At 34.7% G+C, this 6,874-nt stretch overlaps 1 long non-coding RNA gene across 1 annotated transcript in view; it reads right to left on the bottom strand.

Moving 5' to 3' along the window:
- LOC127879008 (uncharacterized) overlaps positions 1–1,070 on the bottom strand; it is a 4,208-nt gene extending 3,138 nt beyond the window's left edge. Inside the window, exons 1-2 of the long non-coding RNA XR_008048882.1 lie at positions 941–1,070; positions 621–722 (exon numbers count right to left, since the gene is read on the bottom strand). This is a non-coding gene — a long non-coding RNA (uncharacterized LOC127879008). The remainder of the gene's footprint in view (positions 1–620; positions 723–940) is intronic.
- Between the last annotated feature and the right edge of the window lie 5,804 nt (positions 1,071–6,874).

The following is a 6,874-nucleotide window of genomic DNA, read 5'->3' as shown; positions in this document are numbered from 1 at the left end:
TGAAGTTTTTTTATATCTTACATAATTATATAGTATATCAAGAAAGAAATTTTAAAATACAAAGAACAATACTTCGTCTTGCTTTCTCATTTAAAACCGTACTAAGGATCCGCGTCCGTATCGATCTATATGGCCAAAAATATAAAAAAATATGAATATTTTAGCAATCTTTGGTATGATTGTTCTACCTAAATATCGTCTGTGAGGCTGATACTTACGATGAAAGTACTGACGTGAGCAAAATCTGCTGTTGTAAAAAAAACAAAAAACAAATGTGCTAGTTTATTATTCACCACAATACTAACAGCATTCTTTGATAAGAAGCAATTGATTGCGCTCCTGATTGGATTGCTAAGACGTTAATGAAAAATGAATACCATCCTTAAAACATGACACGATTTTCGTTGCCGTATAATAATTTCTGGCGCAATTTCTACCGCGATGGCCCTAAGTTCGCTTGTGTCAAAAACAAGAAATTTTATTTGACCTCACTTGTCTACCAGCAAGATATTCGCTGTTTTAGTTTGATTATATTACAAGATGCAGTCTCGTTTTTCAGTAATATAAAACGCTTACAGTTCGGGGACTGAATGCGGTTAAGGATTTTAATAAAACCTTACGTTTTGAAACGTTACTTGAATTGTTTTTGTTGGGCATCCTCGCCGTCTTTCATCTCTTCGTCCCCTCCTCCAGATAATCTTCATGAGCCTCATCATCAATAGCTGCATCATTATAATAATTATTGTCAACATCATAGTCATCTTTCACAAAATGAATATAAAATTCGATACATCAATTCAGACTGCAATAAATTTAAGTCTGTACACATTGATAGCAAACGTTATCAACATTGATTTTGTTCTGGACAGATTAATGCAATAGAAATTGTAGGTTTGATCTAAAAACATCCCTGCAAACAATTGCGCAATCTATAGCTTACTCTGGAAAAATTTAAACATCCATGCGATACATATGCATACATCTTAACATATCTGCCAAATGATTCCAAAAACGAAATCATCAATGCCACACGATTGCAGAACATATGTTGTCTGGGAAAATTCAGTGACAAACCCCCCCCCCCCCCCCCCCCCATTTTATCTTGTTTTGGAGACATTAATGCAAACGATGGCAGTATCTTACAAGTGTTACAATTACACGTATGCCTTTAGATTGCATCGAATTCAGATTATGTTGGACACATACATGCCAATGATAGCACCAAATTGTGATTGTATTGGAAGTATCTAAGTATTTGACATTCTTTACACATACATGCAAATGATTGAACCAAATTAAGATAGCCTTGCACACATGAATCAAAATTATTTTAAGAAGTTGAGATTATCTACAGTGACAGCGAGGCAAATGCTTACACAAATATTTAGGACGCCGTCGTCATATCAACGCATTTAAACATTGCACCTCAATCATACTGTGTTGGAAACATCATCAATTATAATATTTAAGTTTTGATATCAGATTATATTCACTCTCCTAGCGATTCTTAATAATTTTCTAGCATAATCTATGATCATCAAGCGGCAACTTGGGCGCAGTGCGCGGGAAACAAATACTGATTAAATTGCGCCAGAACAGTCGTAAAGCATCCGAGTCGTAAAACTTGGACGTCCGTGTCGTTAAATGATTACGATGGCATTCGTGTAGTTTAATTTGATAAACACGTCTTGCGTTCTCTGAGTGTTTCACCGAATATCATCTTGTGAAAAGCATGACGCGGAATATTCAGGTGGAAGTGATATGTGCAAGCGCTCCCCTCTGATTCTGGCGGGAAGCTAACTGCCATTTTGAATTTTCAATTTTAAAAGCCGTAAATTATACGATTATATTAAATGGCACTGTCGAAGTTTAAATTTTCTTCTACTTTAAACGGCCTGGTCGTTTCTGTTTGAAATTGTCTTGGTGTTTATCCCGCGACACCGAACGGGACCGGGATATCGCAATTATTTGCATACGATACTGATGCATCACGGGATCGAACACAATGGCGATACGGTAATAAATTACTAATCAATGTCTGAAATAAAACACCACCGCCGATTTAGCGAGCGATATCGGGCACCTGAATTATTTTAAACAAAACGCAATGGACTTGTTAATACAAGTTGTTATCGAATTTATGTTAACCTGATTATTATCATATTCAGATCGAGAGGTTGATTTTTCATTTGGTTTCACAAATCACTTTCTCAGTGACATCGCAATTGACAAGAAAAATACTAATCGATGTGAGCTTTAAAACGAACTTAAATCAATTGAGTAGTTTTGTTTCGTTCATATTCACTGATAATGAGCGGTTATTTACACCTGTTTTCTTGTAAAGGCTTTATCATTGAACTTTGAACAAACTAGTTTTTTTGTGTGCGCCTCCAGATGTATGAAGTTTGTTGTGTGAATGTTCAGACGTTTCGAATATAGTCTAAGTCATTTTAAAGCAACATCTTCGCACGTGTATCCGTCTTTAACCTGATATATTGACAACCATGCAATGTGTGTTTGATTTTTGATGGTAAGTGAATCGCAACAGCAACAACAAAAGAAACATTGTATGCGAGTCTTCTTCAAAAAAATTCTATGCCAAATGCAGAATACAATATTTAAAATTTATGAAATTTATGAAACTGTGTGGACTCATGTTTACACCGGTGTGTGTTAGCATAATTGTACACACTGTCATGAAGGAATATAAACTCATCTGTGGTTTTGCTCATATGAATTTGATTTTAATTATGTATGTACAAAGCAAATGATTAGTAGTGTTTCTCTCCCATTAAGTAAGACAATGAAAAATTGCCGATCCTATTGTGTCAAAAAATAAAATAAAAATTCCAATATAATATAATAAAAGTAAGTCTTATTTTATCTATCATGGCGTCATCATGAAGACTATGGTGAAGACTTGTCAACAATGCTTCGTATGTCAGTGTAAATGGTCATGGTTCGGCCAATCTCACAAACGTCTGCACCATTACTATACTAAATGGCGTCTTATACGTTCATTTGCTAGTTTCATGTTTGCATTTTAAATAATATTTTTCAGTTCTACTAAACGGATAATACTAATAATTATGCTGCGGACGATGACGGACGATAATGTCAATGATGATGATTATGATCATGATAATTCCATTCGTATAAATTGCATTGATTTACGGTACTGTCTAATTTGAAGGTACAGCTTTAAAGACGCGCACATACCACAAGATTCGGCTTCAGACGGTCGTCTCAAAAGAATACATACTTTTGTATGACTCAGGTTCTTTGTAAACCGATGCCTTCAAACTGTTTCAACCGCTATTTAAACGCAGCGACCTAAATCAAGTTAAATCTTTGTTTGGTCCGTGATCAACATCAAGATTTTTATCTTCAAATAAAGTTAGTTTTAAACCGTCTTACCATTCCTCCACGCGCTACTCATGTTCGCATTATTTACATATTAAGCTCTTTATACAAAGGTGGTCTATATATAATATTGAAATCAATCGATACGCAGTTAGCGTCAGCTTAATTGTAAGATAAGGTTCAACATGTAGGTATAAATATAATTTAAAACGCATAAATCTCACAAGAAGGCAATACATGTAAGCTGTCAACCTGATGTTTGCAATGTTGTGTTAAGGGCAGCATTACAGTCTAGTTAAATGTGAAAGTGCGTATTGTGTCACGGCACCATGCGCAGTATTTTAATAATGCAGGTAGTCGTTACGACCATCGCTCTGGCACAAAACTAAAGTAACATTATTAAATGAAGAGTACACATTATTTTTAAACACATTATGTTCACCAACACCATCATTTAACTTTCATATTTATTCAATTGTCCTGTATATATCAGTTTGAGACATACTATAATCATTTGTAAAGTCTTCTTTGGGTTTATGATCACAGCATCGACTTCATTTCCTCTAAACATTTCAGACCAATCTTTGTTTCAATCGGAACCCGTGCTTTAATCGGCAATATTACCACAGTCTGGTTCTTATAAATATATATTGTACTTTCTGTTGATCCGCATTCAGACAAATGCTTTATCTATACTTTATCAACAAAAAAGTTGAAGGTTTTTAATTTGTTGTTTATAAACAGTGATATATTTGGACGATTTTTGGAACATTACAATCTAGTCTTCCATATTGGACGAGAGAATGTATGACTCACATCTAATTAATTAATATTATCCGCGCTTTTCGAAAATTGGTCTTATTCCATATGCGGGTTGTCTGGTCTTGTCGCATATGACATAAGAACCATTTTTCCACATGAATTGCAATTTGATTGAATATTTTATGTCAGATAATGATTGTTCTACTTAGCAATCTCACCCCCTACTATACTTGTTCTTTTTCAATGCTATATATCTACTTTCGACCGCTTTCTAGCCTATTATTGTCTTTTGTTTCTCCCTTCTCATTCTTTCAATCGTTCTTCTCCATTTTCACTAACTTCACTGCTTTCTTTCCAACAGTTATATGTGTGTTGTTTCTTGAACAAAGTGCAAGCTTACATAATGTTTTTTCTAACTATATCAGAAACAATTTATTGACGAAGATCTGTACAAATAGTTTAAAATATCCAACATATACGTAAGTACAGTCATCATCAAGGCGTTATTATTTATAGTAAGATGTAACTCGATGACCCGAATTGCAATAACATGTGTGTATCTTTGTTCAACCAAAGTAGTCAGCATTTAATCGCACAGAAATAAAAGACAAAGATAAAAGATCACCCCAGAGATCACAGCATATCAACCGAAGTCTTAATAATTTTGCTTGCTGCCCTAGTCGTCATTAACAGATGTCTTTATTATACGAATACGTGAAGTCATTATGCGGTGTTAATTAATTCTCATTTCACTGTAACGTATTTTTGTATTTCTACAGAGGCGACAATTTGTGTATACGTTTTCTGGCGTGTCAATTAATCTTTCGCTCGTTGGATGAAAACAATGCCGATGACTAAATTTTAGTCGTCCTACAAGACCGCCGCTTTAGAGAATATGTAAATTTATCATGTAGAGGTTTAGTATATACTAATTTGATAACATAAGCGTTACGTACGCACGTTTTGTTTGCTGTGTTTAACGATGCGGCGGGTCTTTGTTTGCAATTGTTATTAGCAAACTACAATTCAATGACAGCGACTAAGATGTATTTCAATAAAGTTGCGATAATTAGCCACTAGACTGATTGGGCCTTTCACAATTGCAGTTTATATTTCTTAAAGCGATATTTATGATACCGATAGATTATTCTTAATAAACGTCAGTTACACTTGTATGAATACATTTAATAAAATGTATATGACATTTCGGTATAAGCACTCAGTGAAAAGCGTATATTCAATGTATCACCATCGGTCTTATAATACATGAACATCAGCATTTTACTTTTTGATAAAAAATACATGATGTCATTCTTTGGTTATGCCTTTTCATCAATAGGTTCGACAAAACACCAATTCAATTATAAATGTCCGTGTTGTACCGCACTTTGGTGTCGGCAAGTTCAACACAGAAAGGCGTTCGCTTTTTAGTGAACACACAAGTGAAAATAACACCATTTCTCGAATATAAGACGACACACTTTTTTGTCATTAACTTTTTTAAACTGCGTATTATAAATCAAATCCCCGCGGCAATGGAGTTGTTATTTTTGTGTGACATAATGTGAAAATACAAATAGATTTCAATTAATATAGTGGTGTTAACTTAAGAATATTCGAATTATGTGGATAACTTTTCTTGAATGCAAATTCGGATGGGTCAACATAAAAGTAATTATTGAAAGAAAGATATATTAGTAACAAGAGGGCCCGAAAGGCCCAACGTTGCTCACCTGAGATACAATGGAACTGACCTGCTCAGTGCAGCCGAAAGATATCATTAGAACAAATGTTCTGACCATGTTTCATGCAGAGTGAACTATAACTGTAACTTTAAGAGTGCTAACAAGGTTTTACTATAGCCATATTAGGATAAATTCCCCGACCCCTGGTGGCTCTGTTTTTTCAAACTCGTCCAAGATATCATTGGGACAAATCTTGTGACCAAGTTTCATTAGTATCAGACAATTAATGTGGCCTCTAGAGCAACCGGAACCATTTTCGAACTCGTCCAAGATATCATGTGGGAAAAATCTTCTGACCACGTTTCATGATGATCGGATAATACATTTGGCCTCTGTTAACAATTTTGTATTATAGCTATATAGGGATAAATGTCCTTCCCCCTTGCGGCAATGTTTTTTAACCAACCGGAACCATTTTCCAATTCATCCAAGATATCATTGGCACACATTTTCTGACCAAAGTTCATGAAGATCGGACAATACATGTTGCCACTAGAGTGTTAACAAAGAAAATGGTGACGCCGCCCGACGGACAAAAGGCGGTCGAAAAAGCTAACCATGAGCACTTTGTGCTCAGGTGAGCTAACAAAAACAAAGAGGCCCGTTAAGTTCACGGAATAGTTTACTACACTGATCAATTCCGATAAATTGATTTAAGTTATATAACGTTTTACGCGACGTCTCTGATCGATCGTTTTTGTGTGTGTAAACTACGTTAACGTTATCAGAAGATTGTTGACTTCAATGAATCAAATTAAACTTGTTGCGCACGAGTGGCTATTACGGAAACGAGTTTCCAGCTTTATAATGTTTTCTATACAAGTTAAACTAGCTACATGCATTTTACACATTTATCCTTATTGTTATTTCTATCGTCGATTTAATTGCCAACTTTGCAAAATATATTTACTTTAGTGTTTTTTTTTTTTCATTTTCAACACAAAATGAGCAGACGAAATCTTTCTATTGCACATAATAAAAATTCACTAAGATTTATTTAACTA

The sequence above is a fragment of the Dreissena polymorpha genome, chromosome 4 (assembly GCF_020536995.1).
Source record: "Dreissena polymorpha isolate Duluth1 chromosome 4, UMN_Dpol_1.0, whole genome shotgun sequence".
Taxonomy (NCBI): Eukaryota; Metazoa; Mollusca; class Bivalvia; order Myida; family Dreissenidae; genus Dreissena; species Dreissena polymorpha.
The sequence above is the reverse complement of the archived record's forward strand: the minus strand, read 5'-3'. Positions and strand labels throughout refer to the sequence as shown.